An 18,553-nucleotide genomic window follows, 5' to 3' on the forward strand; every position below is an offset into this window, starting at 1 on the left:
ATTGAAAGGCATTTAATGAATAATGCAATCATCAGGCACAGTCAACATGGGTTCACAAAAGGAAAGTCCTGTTTAATTAATATGATATCCTTCTATGATAAAGTCACCTGCCCAGTGGATGAAGGGAGAGTGGTGAATGTAGTTTTTCTGTCCCTCAGAGCCTCCTTTTGGACAAGTTGTCCAACCATGGGATGAGTGGGTTCATTGTGCACTGGGTGAAGAACTGGCTGAAGGGCAGAGCTCAAAGCATTGTAGTGAATGGGACTACATCTGGCTGGCAACTGGCCACCAGTGGGGTTCCTCAGGGTTCCATTCTAGGGCCAGTTCTGTTCAGTATATTTATCAACGATCTCAATGCAGGAGTTGAATGCACCATTAGCAAGTTTGCTGATGATACCCCTCATCTTGAGAGACAGGAGGCCTTGCAGAGGGGTCTAGATAGATTGGAGTATTGGACTATGATTAATGGGATGAAATTGAACAAGTCCAAATGCCAGATTCTGCACCTGGGATGGAGTAATGCCAGGCACAAGTATGAATTGGGAGAGGAGTGGCTGGAGAGCAGCCCTGCAGAAAGGGATCACGGGTGCTGGTCGGCAGCAGCTCAGTATGAGTTAGCAGTGTGCCCTGGCAGCCAAGAGGACAAACCCCATCCTGGAGTGCATCAAACACAGCAAAACCAGTCAGTCAAAAGAGGTGATTATCCCACTGTATTCAGCGTTGGTGCAGTCTCACCTTGAATACTGTGTGCAGTTCTGAGCCCCACAATTTAAGAAGGATGTGAAGGTCCTTGAATGTGTCCAGAGGATGGCAACAAAGCTGGTGAAGGAGCTGGAAGGAATATCCTATGAGGAGCAGCTAAGGACTTTTGGCTTGTCTAGTTTGGAAAAAAGGAGGCAGTAGACAGGGTGGTGCTGATCTCTTCTCCCTGATAACCAGTGATAGAACATGTGGGAATGGTTCAAAGCTGCATCAGGGGAGGTTTAGACTGGACATTAGGAAGCATTTCTGTACTGAGAGGGTGGTCAAACACTGGAACAGGCTTCCTAGAGAGGTGGTCAATGCTCCAAGCCTGTTAGTGTTTAAGAGGCATTTGGACAATGGCCTTAACAACATGCTTCAACTTTTGGTCAGCCCTGAATTGGTCAGGCAGTTGGACTAAATGATCTTGTAGGTCCCTTCCAACTGAAATTATTCTGTTCTGATCACATCAAGATCATGTTTCTGTATCTTCATTTCCATGGCCTCATTTGAACCAATCGCTCTGAAACAGCCTGCAAGCTGTGTGCTGCTCCCAGACACATGGTACCTTGCTCCAGCTGGAGGTAATGACTTCCACTGTGTGGACTACAAAGAGTGATAAAGTGGGAATAGGGAAGGCTTGACAATGAAGGAACACTGGCATGGTGGGCACGCAATATCAAGATGAAAGGAAGCAGGAGTCATGAGTCCTGGCTGAAGGAGGCAAGGGCAGGAAGATGGAAGAGAAAAACAAAGTAGTAAGATGATGATTGGGGTCCTGGCTTTTGATGGTAGGAATGCAGTAGAAGAGCAGGTGGGGTGGCCATGGAATGGGGAGAATCTGGCTCCCACCTAGCGTAGCCTAATGTCAGTATGGCGGAGTTTTTAATGGACCAACACCTTGTTTGATATGTACATCTCTGCAGGGCAGGTTATGAACTAGGAAACCACCTCGATAGATGTGTGTAGTCTACATAACAACAATAATCTCAGTTGGCGTTCCTTCACAGGTTCTGCAGATGGAGTGCCACCACTAGTTAGCTTTTCCCTACATGCAATAAAAGTTAATAATAATGTAAAAAACCCTGGAGCAAGTCAACAGGAATGACTATGAAAAATGCATCGTCAGCTTTCCAGACCAGGAGCCCAACCACGTCTTTGTTCACAAATCTCCCACATACATCTTGTCTGCCCCAATCTCTTATTGCATATATACTCCCTCCCAAATCAACATCTTAGCCTCTTTTCTCTCTATTCCCCTGCATCCCAGCACACAAGACCACACACTGAATCTCACCCCACCTCTCAGTGCCCCTTAAGTCTTTCAACATCAGCCCATCAGCTGAAAAGCAGATCTTGCCCCTATACCTCCAGCATGACCTCCAAAGCCCAAGTAGAGTAGAAGGCAAAGGCCACATTTCCTGCAAATGTTTGTGCCCCTTTTCCCTGCTCACACTCATCAAGCACCGAGGCATACACAATTCAAAGGACCTAAAGCACCTCACGTCACACTTTGTGACAAGGTGTAGTAAAAACTCTTGAGTCAGAACAAAAATGTCTCTCTTACCTTTTCAAGCTCCTTATTGAAATCCTCCTTTTCTTGGGCAATTTTTGATTGTAAAAGCAATAACTCAGAATGAAGCTGAGTTCTATTAAACAAAGCGAATGCAGACATATTTAGGAGAGTATTAACAAAAAAATATTCTTAAAACTATTAAAAATTACACATTCTTATTCTCAGGTCCTTCATGTGAATCTAAGCTATGTGAATGCATACATTTGAGCTCTATTCCATTCAGATTATTATCCTTATTCATTACCTCCCTCTAATATACCTGATGAGAATAAAATCTGCAAAGAAGGTAAGGAAGTACAAAACTAGTAGGCTTTCTACTGTAAGATCTTAAAATACAAGTCAAGGAAGGCTTGTGGGGAGAGGCAATATTTTCTGTTGACAAACTGATAGAAAAAGTACACAAGGAGAGAGAAAATAGGATTTCAGGTAGATGAGTCCCACCAGCAACAGGTCCACAAGTTAAAATGGGAAAGTTTGAGCACAGATTTATCCTTCTTGCTTCTGATGAACATTGTGCATTTGTATGGCTTACAGGATGCTGTCAGAACAAGGGGTACTCGCTTCCTTTTTGTATCTTCTATACAAACCAGGAGTCATGCAAGAAGCATAAGCCTACCTAAGGAACTGTTTGAAGAAAGAAACATAATACAGAGAAGGAAAGGATATCAAAAAGAAAAAAAGAGGAATAGAAAGCCCCAGCATCCTAGTAGTCTTATAGCAAGCAAATATAGAACCAGAAATCTATATTGACCAGGCTTGGAAAGCATGTGCCAAACACTGTAAAGGAAAAAAAAACATTGACCAGATACTTTCTTTAACTCAATTGTTTATCTGTTACATCAAATAGTAGAATGAGTTATGAAGGACAAACACTCTAAAATAAAGACCTTCACAGCACTGAGCAGCTATAAAAACAGAGCACAAAAAGAACAGAAAGACAATGCTTCTGTTACGCTCAGGCTGTGAAATTCACCATGATCTACAGCTCTGTGGTCACCACCAGGTCATAACTATTTGGACCCTTGAAACACAAGTACGGTCAACTTCCTTAGCACAACTATTTCTACTGAAGTTAATACTCAGGAGAGTAAAGATAAGCAATTTATAACTGCCTACAGGATCAAGGAACACAGCCGGATCCTGGCTGCAGCTCATTTTTTACAGTAATTACATTGTTAATTAATGGCAACAGTAATTTCATGAAGACATTAATGAATTAGTTCTGCCATCAAGAAAAATTGTAGAGTTCAGAGCAATAATTTTATCCAAGTTTCCTAGAACTCCTATTTTCTTCTGTGTAGGGATTCTTAGCTCAGCTTGTAAAGGGAAATGGGTTCAAACAAGAAGTTTGAATCACCAGAAGTCTCAATTTTCTTCCCCATCACTTCTGTCATATAACCCTTCAGAAGGCCTATGGCAGAGTCAGAAGAGAAGCAGCTATGGAGCTAGCCTGGATAATGCTAAATTGAGGATCTCTACATTGAGCTCCATGGGCGTAACATAGACAAACCCAATAACATTCAGATTATTTTGCTTAGTCACATCATTTGTGATGCTTTGCACCTCAGGTAACACACAGAAGTCTCTCTGCCATAGCAAATATAAGTATTCCAGTTGATAGGAAGATGATAGCATGTCCAGGGCTTAATGACTGGCTCTCCTACCATGCATAATTGTTAGGAAAACAGTATAAATCCAGTCAAAAGAGCACTGTTTGTGAATATTTGTTCCCTGATAGCTAATTTAGATTAGCCCCAGCTGTCTTCCAAGTCTTTACTCTATGCCCACTGAAGCCAACGGAAAGAGTCCCATTAAATAATTCACATACTTTATAGAATTTGACCGGTTCTTCTTAAATATCAGGGAAAAATTCCCACAGAAAACATTGATGCAGGTTCAGCAAAAAGATCAAATCGAATAGTTTAATAATTCTTACTTCTTTTCTGAGAGTGCCAGCATGTCTGTCTTTTTTAATTCAAGCGTTTCTTCCAGTTGCTTGCTTTTTTCTTTCAGTTTTGCTATAAGAATTTCCTCATTACATATAGCCTATTAAAAAAATATAACAGACTACGTCAAAACATATGAAGTTTCCAAAACAGCAGATAATGAATCCCCTTATTGCCACTGGTCTTTTTTTTTTTTTTTTTTTTTAAGATTTCATAACATCTGCATGAGACTGCTATTTTCTAGCCACTCTGAGATTTCACAGTCAAAATTACTACAGCCTGCAAAGAAAGAATACTGAGAAAACAGTAGTATTTATTGTATTTAATCACCAAAAGAGTTAAAAAAATAAAATCAATGCAGGTTGATAATGAAAACAAACTTTAAAAAAACAACCTATGAAATCTGTTAACTCAGGCACAATTCTGGAATTTTTACTAACATGACACTCATTGAGACAGAAAGGACTTTTACTGGGAAGGCAGCAGTGCTAACAGCAGCTGGCAAGACTAGGGCAGAAAATGATGTTTTACATCTCAATTTCTCTCAACTCATTACACAAGTATTAGTTTTGCACTATGGTTGCTTTCAGTAGGGCTGATGTTAAACTGAATGCACATAGTTTGAGTTAACTCTGCAAGAAATCATAAAAGACACTGGTGAAGACACTGATCTTTCCTTACTTTGGTAAGTTATCCCTACAAAAAAGTAGTTGTAGCAGGCAGGGTTGAACCTGAAGCCAATATTAAATAGGCGGCAGACAGAGAAAGCCTTGCTGTCTTTTAGCCCTATTAGCTTTGACATTCCAGATCCTGAGCCTCCTTAAAATTGTCATGTCCGCCAGAGTGGAGTGACTTACACTGCTGAGTGCATTCCCAGGCAGTTCAGTGTAACTTAGTCTCCTGGCTTATTTTAGTTTCTACAAACACTTTCCCAATACAAACTTTTTCATAATATTTGAACAGAGTCTTCTTTCCTAAATTTCTTCCTATTTTTTCCCCTTATATCATAGTTCACATCCACTAAATACCTGTTGATTGTCATTTCTCTTTTTCAGCTAGTCCTTCAACTAGCTCCATCAGAGGCATGCGCAGGATTGGGGTCTAAGCCATCTTCTCACTGACTTTTTTTTTTTTTTTTTTAATGTTCCCTATAGGAATGTCCTGATAAACAGATTGACCAGCAGCAATTACCCAACTATTTCATTAAGCTAGTATAAACAGTCTATATGAACCTTCTATTTTTGAAAGTGACTTTATAACCAAGTAATTAACAGTTAATAATGTCAGTCATTTAGACACCATGTAAGTTTATTTTTCTTCTTTAAAGGTAGGGACTGCATTTCTCTATAAATTCCCCTCACTTTGACCAGTTATGAAATGGCATTTTGATCTTTGCATTAATGAACTAAACCAATTTTGTATATAACTTACCGCTGAATTCAGATTTATCAAATGCTGTAGGTTCAAATGCTTTCTATTCAAGTTTTCAAATTCCTGCTTTTTCTCACAAGTTTTTGCCTCCTGTGTATCAAGGATTTTTTTCATTTCTCTCTTCTACATTAAAAAGTGATACAATTAATTAATCCTGAACAATGTACTGTGAATTATTTAAAAATTTATATTAAAACATCTGAAGCATTCCAAAATTAAATGAGCACAAAATTTAGACTGGAAGAAAATAATTTTCTGCAAAAGGCACAGCTATGACCAAATTACAGAAGTCTATAAGAAAAAGAAGCAATAATTGATTAATATAACATGCAAATTAGGACCTGATCTGTCAAAATTTCATGTCACTTATTCTAGAGTAGGAACCTAATTATACCATATTTTCTACTAGGAAGTTTTCTTTTAATCCGATCATCTGGTTTTTATGTTATCATTCAGAAAGGATATAAAATATACACAACTGAAAGTAGGGCAGAATATAAAAAACAGTAAAACCTTATCTCAGAGCTTGCTGGAAAATATAGGTACCTTTATTTTAAGCAGTTTGCCTGGAGGGGTTGAATTCCCAGTATATGATTATTTGTCCCTTAGTCAGTAAGAAGCACCAATACAATCATGCCATTCTGAGATGCGCTGCTAGAAAACAAATTTCATATACTGTGTAATTTTGTGGTGTGCATGTTTGTGTGTGTATGTACGTACACCCCACTCACATAAGCGCACGTATACAGAAGTCAAAACACCATGTGCGCACCCAACGGCAAGAGAGTCGCTTTTCTGTTTGGCTGCTGTGGAGACATATGTTAGCTCCATATGCAAAAGCAAAATACAACATCTGGAATAATTTCTAAGGTCATTTTGGTTTTGGCACTATATAACTACCAGTAAAACTGTGAACTACATTTCAAAACCCTTACCTTTTTATCACATTCTTCTTTCTCTTTCTCAAGTTTACTCATTTTTTCAGCTATTTTTTCTTTCAATTCTGCTAATGCTGCTTTTGCCTTGATTATTTCTCTTTCTGTATCTCTTGTTTTATCACAAGTCTCAGTTAAGAGAATATTTGTGTTAACTTTCATTGCCATCCTTTCATTCAGCAAGTCTACTCTTTCTTTATACTGTGTCCGCAAGTATTCTTGTTCCTCACTGGAAAAAAATAAATAATAGATGAAAATTATATTTCCTACCATTCATTCAGATCAAAGACTTGGTTCAGATGTTCGTTGAAATGAATACTTGCCTATCCATATGTTGGCAACTCAGTCTACTATAGCATTATAAATACTATAAAGTATGACATGCACCGGTACCTCTGATGAAGACCATCTACGACCTTGCATTCCAATGAAACGGCTTTCAGTTATTTGTATTATAACTTTTCCAAAGTTTTGCTTTTTCTGATGTGATTATTTTCCACAAGTTTCATTAAAAATGGAAGGGCTGCTTGCAAGCACTAAAAGAATGAAGAAAGCAGGCTTCCCCTACGAAAATGCATTGTGATTTATTTTTGAACAGCTCTAGCAGCGTGGCAGGAGGTGACAGTAACAGGAAATCTGGCAGTGAGAAAACAACTATCTTCCAAGTCTCTGTATCCTCTTGGGGTAACTCTTGAAGAGGAAGATAGATCTCTAGCACAGTTACTGATTCAGAGTTCCTTCCACAGTTGTTTTTTTAACTGAAAACTATGATTTTTGCTTGTAGTAGTTTCTTAACATTAATAGTTGAAAGAAAAAACTCTGCCTGGCAGTGTGAGAAGCAAAGCTGCAGAGAGTTTTCCCTAAGCTAGCTTATCAGAGGGCAGGCTGCAGCAGGCAGGCTCTGCTGTTCAAGAAACAAGAGCTTAAAAATGAGGCTTGCCGCTGCAGCAAAGAGTTGCCTAGGAACATTTGTGGCTAGCTGCAGGGGTGAGGGACAAGCACGACTCACTATGTTTCGATAACATTTCAGTTCTCCTTAATCATCTCGCCAGTATGGTTTTCCTTGTTCAAATGAATACACACCACAGTGCAGCATTCTGGCTTTCACAAAGGGTTTGCTTCTCACCCAGTAATTCGATTTCATCAGCAATGCTTTTCAATGCAGACTGCAGGTGATTTATCTTCACAGCACTAGATTCACGTGCAGCAGTAACAAGAGCTAAAAAATAAATACAAAACATGTAGAAGCCTCTTAGCTATAGAAAGGTATAAATGAGGTAATGCATTAAGGGATCGATCCATAATCTTTAATTCACTACTATTACTGTCACCTGGTAAGGAACAGCTGTGATTCTAAGACACTAACATCCCTGAAATCACATACTTTTTTCAGTAGTTTAGTCATATCACATTTTCACTGACTCATCTGCATTTATCAACGAGAAGAAGCCCGCTGAGTTCTCACGGAACAATTGCTCTTTTTCATACTATATACCTAGGAAATTCCCTAGACATATAGTGAACTCACAAAAAATTACTTCCCCCCCCCCCCCCCCCCCAAAAAAAAAATCTTCTCAACCAGCTCTGGCAGCCAGGGACAAGGAGCAGGATCACCTGGCTTGAAATTCAATAGCATTTCTCCCAGATGAGCCACTGCTGTGGGGAAGTGAAGAGCCTGCATGAAGAGGCACTGTGGATAAAGCTCCTCTGTGCAGGGGCGTTGTACTACAGCATCTTTTCAGCTTCTGAGATAACAGGCACATTAGTGTACATCCACCCACGCAAAAACACTTAGGCAGTGCAGAACGGGAGCAGCTAGTATAAACAACCGACTAACTGCATAGCAACCACGTGCTATAGGCAGAGAGAAGGTGAGGGAGGACACTTGCTATAAGTAATCAACAAACATAGAATGCAGCTGAAAAAGAAAGGAAAAAGAAAAAATAGAAAAGAAAAGCTCTGGTTGCTGTTTTATGATGAACCTGAAGCTAATCTAACTTTGTAGTACTCCACAAGCAGCAGTCCTGCTCTCCCTGGCCACCCTGCCATGTTTCCATCCCTCCTCCTGTGCTACCACTAACAATCATGCAGCCTCATGGTTAGCCAGATAAAGAACTGCAACTCCCTTGCTTCTCCCAAAAAGATGAAATCCTAACTTTCATCTAGATCAACTCCCTGGCCGCTTTGCTCTGTGACTACAGTGCAAATAGAAGGGTGATAGCAGAATATGCCTTGATCATCTTAAAAGTGAAGCCATACCTGAGAAAAAAAGAGAGAGAGCGCTCAAACTTTATTTTCATCTACATTTATATTAATACTAATGCTTTAGCCTCCCTTCATAGCCAGTGGAGAGAAAGAAGTACTTCAAATTCATGATTCTTCTGACTTGCTTTAAATATCTTCCTAGGGTGAGATGAACCATGCCTCAAAGCGCGTCTTTCTCTTCACTGTCTAAAACAGCCAGTTGATAAGCATTTGGTCAGATAAACCCCACCCAAAAGCAATGTCACCTCAGATAAGCATTATTATCCCTACTTCACAAAGGGAGAACTTGCAGCAGGGAGCACTCAAGTGCTGCATCTCAAGTATCAGAGAAAGGCTGTGGCAGGCTGGGATCAGAACTGAATGCTGCAGTTCTCCAGTCATTCCTCTAGTGCTTGTGCACGGTCTTCAGAGAAGATCTCTCTCATTTACACTCTTATGTGAGAGAATAATCCCTCACAGCATCATACATCAGCCAATACCTATCTTCTTTTTTAACAAGTTATTATTGAAAGTGATTTACCTTTAGCAGTAAGACTTATTTTATAGACTACTTCAAATTTTTTAAATGCATAGAAAATTAATTTTTTTTTTTTTCCCCTCAGAGCTGGTTAAGTCGGTACTACCTGTCATTTCTGCAATAATCTCTCTGGGAAAATTCTGGATTCTGAAGCGAAGATTGCTGTTTTTTATAGTCTCCTCTTCTAGGCATTCAAGAGTATGCCTTCGAATTTCTTCCTGACAATCAAAAAAATCCACAAATGAGAACAAAGTAATACAAGAGATGAAAAAACACCTCTTCCTTACAAAACCATTCTTTCTTTTTTTTTTTTTACTCAGTTGATGCTGGATATTTTCCATGCCTAGAGACATCATTCCCCTTGCTCATACTTGCTCTCTTTCCTCCTTTCTTTCACTCTTCAAAATAAGTAACTTGTTTTAAAGGTAGCTGAATCTGGACAGTTCTCCAGGAACTGTTGGCTTCTGACTGTTAACAATCTTCAGGAAGCAGTGCATCTCTGCTACAAAAGCTGTGCAGGCAGGGAAGGTCTTAGCTGTCAGCTTCTGCCATTATGCATGAAAGGTGCTATTTAAGCAACAGAAAAGCCTCATTTGCCTGTGCCCTGAAGCTGTACTGAAGAAGGGGGATTCTAGCTGGCCTTGAGTCATCTTCTGGTTCATGGTTAATGCAATGAGATGGATAGAGTGACGGTAGAGCAAGAGAAACCAGACTGAACTGATTGTGGGAGAAGCCCTCAAACAACTGCATCCCCAAATTTGTATGACTGAGAATTGTAGGTGGGTTGACGAAGCCCTGAATGCCTGGAAAAGAAATCAGTTCTTAAATGGACGTTGACTTTGGCATCACAACTGATGCATAAAACCACTCCTATCTTTCTCCTTCAGTTTTCCTAGCAGTTACAATCACCAGCTGAGACACTGTGGGAAGAAAAGATACTGTTGAATTTTACTGTCTACAGAGCAAATTCTATATGCACTCATGTAAATTACTCTCATTTCCTTGGGAGGATGAAATATTTAGAGGTGTGAAATAAATGTGTAAAAGGTTTTAATTTCATATGAGTTACATCCTGAATTAGCTGAAGCAGTGAAAAAGAAAACAACTTTATGATTTCAGCACATTACATAAAACACTCATCTGATAGACTTATGCAGAGCTGGTCTGAAATAGATGATTCAGAGGCCTACTGAAGGAGAAAGTTTTACAAGATTTACACCTACCTAGACAAATACATTATGGAGATACTTTTAAAATACCTTCTGTTTGAAGCCATTCTGGCTTTAATGGTTTCAGAGGTCTTACAGCAAAAGTTAGCTACCTATGAACAGCCATCCACAGCTCATAATTGCTGTAAGGTTTCTTATTATCACACACAATGCAATTGTTTCAAGGAAAGACAAATTGTTAAAAAAATCCCTTGCACTTAGTTAGAGGTCAAACCACTTGCCCGCTGAACTCCATACCATCTGCTGAACACACTAACGTTAGTGGGTGTATCCTCACAGCAGCCCAGAGAGGAAAGCATTCTCTTTCTCCCTACACAAGTAGGCTGTTGCCTTCAGGTGATTTTTGTGATGGTCCTACTAAGTCACTGCAGGTTCAGAGCTTACACTTCTTGCACAAAAGCAAACTATGAAGACACAATAGAGTTGGGAATAAAACTCCAACCCTGAGTCCCACTTTACTCTGCTGAGCATAAAACCCTTCCTCTTTTTACTTCAACAGAAGTCTGAGCATGCTTCAAATTTCACTAGTCCCTATTATAAATGGCATCTCCTGTTCTCCCATTAAAAGACCAGCAGGTGGGCTATGGCTTGGATCAGCTGTGTGATCTATATTACTCAGGTTGGTTTGTTCTATTATAGCCAAACTTCTGCAGACAGCAAAGTGCATACAAGCATCCATCCACTTCACTCCAAACTGCCTCTCTCTCGGTATATTACAACTCACATAAGAGAACACTTCAAATATTACAACCATAAAAAGACTGATTTTGTGGTTACCAACTAACTCTTTTGCATATACTTAAAGCTAAATATTAGATTTTTCTTACCAATTTCTTAATAGCAGCAATAGTATCTTCAAGACTCTGCACAATTTCCCCACTGAATACAGAGTTTTCATTTTTCAAGTGTTTTTCTAAATGAAAAATACAGTAAAATTAAAATTTATGGGTTTTAAGCTTCAAATATTGTTCTATTGTTCTGCAATAATGATTCTGAAAGAGAAGGATTTATTTTTAAACTATTTGCTAAATCTGTTTTGCCTTGTTCTAAAGTAGGTCAGCATCTTTCACACTCCTCCTGGTGCACAGAAAAGGCAGATGCAAAAGTGGCATATGAAGTCCACAGGTCCTGGTAAAATTTTCAGTCACAAAATGCTTCCAACATCAATTCTGCAGAATTAATCATTTAAAAAGAGTCATTCAGAGACATTTACAGAGGTTATTAAACTGAAGTAGAAGCTGTGGATAAAAATAATTTCCCTTTAAGCAGGGTGTAGCTAATCTTCAGAATTTTTCCAAGCAGTCATGGCTTCATTATGTCTCTTTCCAAGCAAAAATACTAATCCGGATTCATCAAAGCCTGAAGTGAGATTTACATTACTCCAGAAGCTACTTTTTTTATTGTTAAATTTAATTTAGCTTGAGCTGGAATAAGAATTGCAAGGATTTGAATTCATCCAAAAGATTATTGTACCTGTTACAGTGGCATGAAATTTTTTCTTATACCCTGATTTTGTAACAGAGACTAAATCCTCATAGGGAGGAAAAAGGAAAAAAAAAATTCTTAATCCCGCCATAAGTGAATTTGTAGTGAAGACAAGGCAATGAGCCAGCAGAGCGCTCTGTTTTTAATTTGACCTACTAACTTGTTTGAAAACTGGCAGCTGTCTCATTCCACTAGGATCTTTATCCAGAGTTGGTGGGAACAAAGGCCAGGAGCAGCCGCTGCCTCTGCCCCACCTGCCCATCTCCAGGCCTGATGATGAGCACCTACCAGTACAGCATTTTCTGTGAACTCTCAGCAGGACAGTTGTCAGAAAACAAACCCATATATGCGGCAACTAGCAGAGAGGGTGGCATGATTTGCAGAATTGGTCCCAGCTTCACCAATTAGTAGTAATTCCAGACAATTCTTTTAAGAGCAGCAGTCTGACACCACAGACTTTTACACCTTAAGATCAACAAAACTATGAGCTATTTTCCTCAGAAACATAATGAATTTATGTCACATTGTACATAGATGAAAATTCATGTTAAAATCTAATTTAAGTTCTGCTGGTGAAGCATTTTTTTCCAACTCTTAGGTCTTTTCTTGTCCAGACCCCGTCTTGATTTCTTTTTATCTATTTGATTTTTCTCTCCTCTTTTGTGCTTGCTCTCTAATAATCTCTATTTCCTAGATAAAACATCTCCTTCAGAAAAAAGTTGCAATATAGTTTCCAGATATTTTCAGTTTCCTCCTATGCCTGTTATTAAATGAAAATTAATGCCACTAAATGCCCTTAGTGAAGTATAGGTTTCCCAAATACAGGTTTTTATTTTTTTTAAAAAAAGATCCCCTTGAAAACTCTTGCTATTTTTTCCTACATGCTGCTCTGAAATTCAGCCTTTTGTGCCACTCTCTTCACTGCCAAAACTCTTCTCCCAATCAAACCTTTAAGTCTTTTAAAAGTGGCATAAAAATCAAGGTAACGTATGTGAAAAATGTCAGCTATCCTTCTTCTGTCCCTTCTGGCCACTCTCAGTGCCACAGGCACAAACTTCTGGCTCCAGAACAGCATCAGTTCATCCTCCCTGCACAGCAGACCATTACTTGCACACCACATTCTCAAAAACTATAAAGTCACTGCTTTGTCCCACCTGAAATCCCTCCTCAACCCCCCTGGTTCCTTTGGGCATGGGATGAAGTGCAGCCTGACAGTGGCTGGGAGGGAGAGTACTGAGACCAGAGACATTTACTGCTGAAGTGTTTCCACATAATTTTAGATCTCATGCTACAGTTTACGTCACCCCGAGCCATTTGTCTCATCTGTGTATGCCTTTTTCTGACTTCTAAGTTACAAGCTTTTTGAGAGACATTGTAATTGTACAGCCTTTGAAACTAAGCGGTTGAGATAATGCCCTGCAACCAATCTCAAAGATAAGAGGGAAGCTCAGGCCATAGTTCCATACAGTCCTTAGTCTGACAGCTGAGGCCTCCAGAAGTGAATATTTCGTGATATATGTCTATAACCACAAGCTGTGCCCAATCCTCGGTATTTATAAGAAACCAGTTTTGTTAGACAGGAATAACTTTCCATTACAGTTAAACAGATTTGACAGCAATGGAAATTTTTGAATGTTCTGAAATTGGAAAATTTGAAATGATAACCAGAGGCAGTGTCCCCCAGCGTGGAATCCATCCCTTGAGACTGCTCAGCCTTAGTGCATGTCTGCCCCTGCCTCTCAAAGAGGAGTATTTTAGAGCCAGATAAAACTTGTTTGAAATGTATCTCCTGGTACTCAGTTTATGTGGTGCTTTTTCTCGGCTAACTTTATTACTTGTAGCTCAATTTCCTTGCTCACACTTGAAGCAATACTCCTCTTGCATGATGATTAATCTTTCCTTCTCAAGCAAATTTATTCTGTTTCTAGTCATTGCTTCATCTCCTTCACAAAGGCCTTCGTACCAAGTTGCTTATTGCTGAATTGGTCCAGTTTCACATCTCCGTAATCTATCCAGCTACCTTGAAAGCAAGCTGTATTTCTTACAAGAGACACTGTGATAAATGTGATTCTATAGGTCACATTTATCTTCCAAGAAGGCTCAACAGCTCCATAAGCAGGTTCTTGCCTGATATTGCCCAGGAAAACAATTAACATTCAAGACAATTCAAGGGCTTCTAACCTCTCAAGACCTAAAAGGAATAAATTTGTGCTTTGAGCATATTTAAAATTTCTTTCCGCTTTCAGATACTATGCCACATGCTTGCTTCAGAGGCTGAGGGGACCACAAGCATCTGTCTCGCACCACCTGCCACAGTGCCTGAACCACTGTGCAAAGTGCATTTGCTTTCTTAATGTGCCACCAGACTGGTAGGTGAAGGGGGATTTTTCTCAACGCAATGTCAGCACTGGTGATAGCGAGGAGGTTTGTGTTGCAGGTACAGACTGCAGTGGTCCATGAAAACTCTTTTTTTAAGCAGCGTTTCCAGAAATAAGATGTAGTACAAAGGCTTGAAGAGGAAAAACCCTAGACATCTTCAATTATGTGCTTGCCAAAAAGTCTTGGGAGTCCCACAGAGGAACCAGATGGCCCCATATGTGACAGTAAAACCAAAAAGACAAGGAGGAAATGCATAAATAACCATGGCAGCCATCTCATTTTGAAATACATGGCCTACACATGGCCCACACATGGCTCTTCCCCACCAAACACTTGTAATGACTCTTCCCTTCGGATTCTATGTCTTCTACATTAATGCCAGTAAACCAGGCTGCAGGTAAACAGGAAAAGACAGTCCATGACCACTGCAGCCATGGGGATGTTAGCCATATTTTCTTAGGCAGATATTTAAACCAGCAAAAAATGGTAAAGCAAAATAATACCCTATTAAGCTCTCACTCCACACATCCCCACAGTAGATATGTACAATACAAGGTTTGCGTCTTTCCTTGCTTCTGCCTGCCCAAGGCTGGAGGGACGTTGTCCCTAGCGAGAGCAGCCCTCCCTCCCAGTGCTGGGGCAGGAGGCACCTCAGCAGCCCCCCAGCCCTGCGCAAACCCACCCAGGCTCTGCAGGCGGCTGAGGGCAGCCGGCGCCACTGCAGAGGACGAGAGTGCTGTGGTGGACGGACCAGGCCTCAACATGGTGGCTGGGCCAGGCCTCACTGTTACCAGGCAACCAGGTTCTGAGGGCCCAGGGCCACACCCTGTCCCCTCACCTCAGGGCAGAGGGACAGACCTGCCAGGGGCCCAGGCTGGGTCTGTCCCCCGATAGACCTCCCAGGGTTACAAGAGATGTAGCCCCCACCCCATGCCAGCCCCCCAGAGGTGCTGATGAGGAGGTCATGATGTGGACAGGCATCCAAGTGAAGATTTGGGCAGGAGAAGACCTCAGTGCCTTCCCCACATCACATCCATGAGGACAACAGCTGGGTTGTCGTTCCCTGTAGAAGTCATTTTTGGGGAGCAAATGATTTATCAGGAGTTTTCTTCATTGTTCCAACCTCTGTGCTTCTGGTTCAAGGCTTTCCTCTGTCACAGGCAATGAATCATGTCAGATTAGATCAAAGTATTACAATAAACCTAGAAGAGTCTTGGTCAACATGTGAAATGGTCTTCTCACAAAACACAGTGCATAGAGGACTTTTAGGTCCTAGCAGTTAAACTTGATAATTTCTGGCCTCGGAGACTATGCTGGCATCTCAACCTTTCAAAACATGCAAGATTTAATGATATTATTAGTAAAGCTTAGATTCTTTATTTGCTTTTCCAAGCTTGAAGGCTGCAGCTGAGTTGCATTTTGAAGCTTTCCCATGTATCTTTTTAAATGCAGTCATCTGTGTTTTACAGTTATCATTACAAAAACAGGGTCTCTAAGAACAAATATCCTCTATTCAAAATTGAAGATAAAATAGTGATTGTATGAGGGAATATCAGGTGGCACTGCTGATTATTTCCGTGTGAACTAAGCTCACACAGACAAATAATCAGCAGGATAATATCACCTCTTTTTAATGATCTAAAAAAGTCTAATAAAAAGTGCTGCAACTTTCCTCTGGAGATAACCAGCTTGTTAGAAGAATGGCCCCTTTCTTTCCTACATGTTTATGGCTGCTGCCACCTCGCCAAAGCTATTATTGGAGACATTCTTCGTTCACAATCAGTATTGATTTATGGCTCAGCAAGGGACAATCAGCAAAGGTGGTGCCATCCTTCACCTCCAGCACTCCAAGAAATTGCTTTGGAAATTGAACTATGCCAAGAACAGCCATGTGTTAAATGATCTGCTGTTAATCCTGTATGTTGGGTGCACACACAGGACCTGATCCCAAGCGAGATGAGCATCCTCCTGTCCTCCTGATGTGTGCAGGAGATGGGGGTGATCAGTGTCCGCTGCCTTGTACACTGTGGTAATGCTTTTCTGCAGTTTGAGTATGCAAAGTATCTCCAGTTAACCCCCCAAAGTAGATGGATCCATGTCTTCATTTCACTGCAGACAGAATACCATTATGTGGGTGAACATACTAATCCCTGGACTAGAATAAGATCTATCCTATGTTGCTTAAAAAAAAGTCATGTGTTCATTGGATGACAGTCAATTTGTTAACTACAACATAAAACTTTGTTAGGAAGAAGAGAAGGGCTCTCTTTTTCTGAAAATCTTTTTAAGTCGTAAGCAGGAGTCAAGCCTCAACGAACTCAGTGGTTGCAGAGCACAAGCAGTTTTGTACCTGACTAAAATTCAGGCACATTTGGGCCAAGTAAACAAATTGATTTCTGTATCTGAGGGCAAGTTCTCAATTCTCTTGGTGAATTTAGCCCCTCAAGTGGAAATTATACTTGAGGAAAAAATATGGGTTGTTTCCTTTTCAAGCAATTAAGCATTTCTAGGTAGAAAATTTACCCATTGTTTCGGTGGTTTGGTTTTTTGTTTGTTTGTTTTTGGTTTTTTTTAAGTCTCACTTTTTTTTTTTTTAAGTCTCACTGTTGTGGCAGTACAGATAGCTTTGTAAAAATTATAAGTGGAATAACAGATTGTAATGGAAAAATAAAAGTAATTTTCCAGTTTTCTTATGAAATATAACCATTTTTTTCTGCTAAAACAGCCTCAAAACCAGGACTTCTGATGTGAAATAGTAACTTCTTTTCCATCTGTAATGGTTTAGCCCCAGCTACTAAGCACCACACAGCCGCTTGCTCACTCTGCCCCAGAGGAAAAAGAAAATTGGAAGAAAAAGGTAAAACTCATGATTTGGGATAAGGACAGTTTACTAGGACAGCAAAGGAAGAGGAAACTAACAATACTTATAAAAGATTATACAAAGTGGGTGATACACAATACAATTTGCTCACTGCCCAGAACCCAATGCCCGGCCTGTCTCCTCCTCCCCAGCCAGGTCTCCCCTTATATACTGAGCATGATGTCATGGTATGGAATATCCCTCTGGCTAGTTTGGGTCCGCTGTCCTGGCTGTGTCCCCTCCCAGCTTCTTGTGAAAATTAACTCTATCCCAACCAAAAACCAGGATACCAGCAGATATTTCAAGACAGGGCTTCACTAGAAATTAAAACACTTTTGCAGAGTTGCAAAGGACATTTAAGCTAAGATATACTTTGATTTCTAGCTCTATACTTCTAGAAATTTATTGCTGCTCTGTATCAGAAATAGATCTAGCTACTGCATTGATCGCCACATCGGCAAAGTCAAAGCCCTGCCTGGCCTTATGGTGAGAGTAGCTGGGCAATGCAGCACCAGCTTACAAGAGCTACCAGGATATTAGGTCTGAACAAGCAGGGGTAATTTTATCCAAGAGGAGCTTCTCCCTCCTTCCTTATACTACAACTCACAGTCAGAACATGGATAAAGCAAATACGTGTTCAACGTGAATGAAAATTTATATCTCTCATAAATCATCTGCTTCCTGACAAGTTTGTTACAGTAAAAACTAAGAAGGGAATTCCAGTAGATTCCCCCCCGCCCCATTTACTTATGCTAGAAAAAAACTTTTTGGTTTTTTGCACTCATTTCTCTTAACCTGTCCATCACAACCTGAATCTAATCTGGTTACCCTTTTCTCTGAAAACAAAATTATGTCACAGCAATCTGGATTCATAGAGGGAGACATGGACTAGTCTGTCTTTATAGCATCTTCCTAACTCCCAGGAAACCAGAGGAGGCATGAAACCCTGTCTGCATTTGCAAGAATTGACAAGCCTTTAAAATTTTTTTACCAGTCTAACGATGGCATCACTGGTGCCTGGATGTCTCTGCTGAGCCTCAAATGCCTTTCTTGGGGTCACAAAGATTAGTAGTTAACAATAAATTATGAAGGAAATCTTTTCTTTCTAAGGAGAATGGGCCAAATTTTGAGTTCATATGATCTGGAGAGAGCTGCTCTGACTTCAGTTGATCTACTGGTCTATATCACA

The sequence above is a fragment of the Balearica regulorum genome, chromosome 5 (genome assembly GCF_011004875.1).
Source record: "Balearica regulorum gibbericeps isolate bBalReg1 chromosome 5, bBalReg1.pri, whole genome shotgun sequence".
In the NCBI taxonomy this organism is placed as follows: domain Eukaryota; kingdom Metazoa; phylum Chordata; class Aves; order Gruiformes; family Gruidae; genus Balearica; species Balearica regulorum.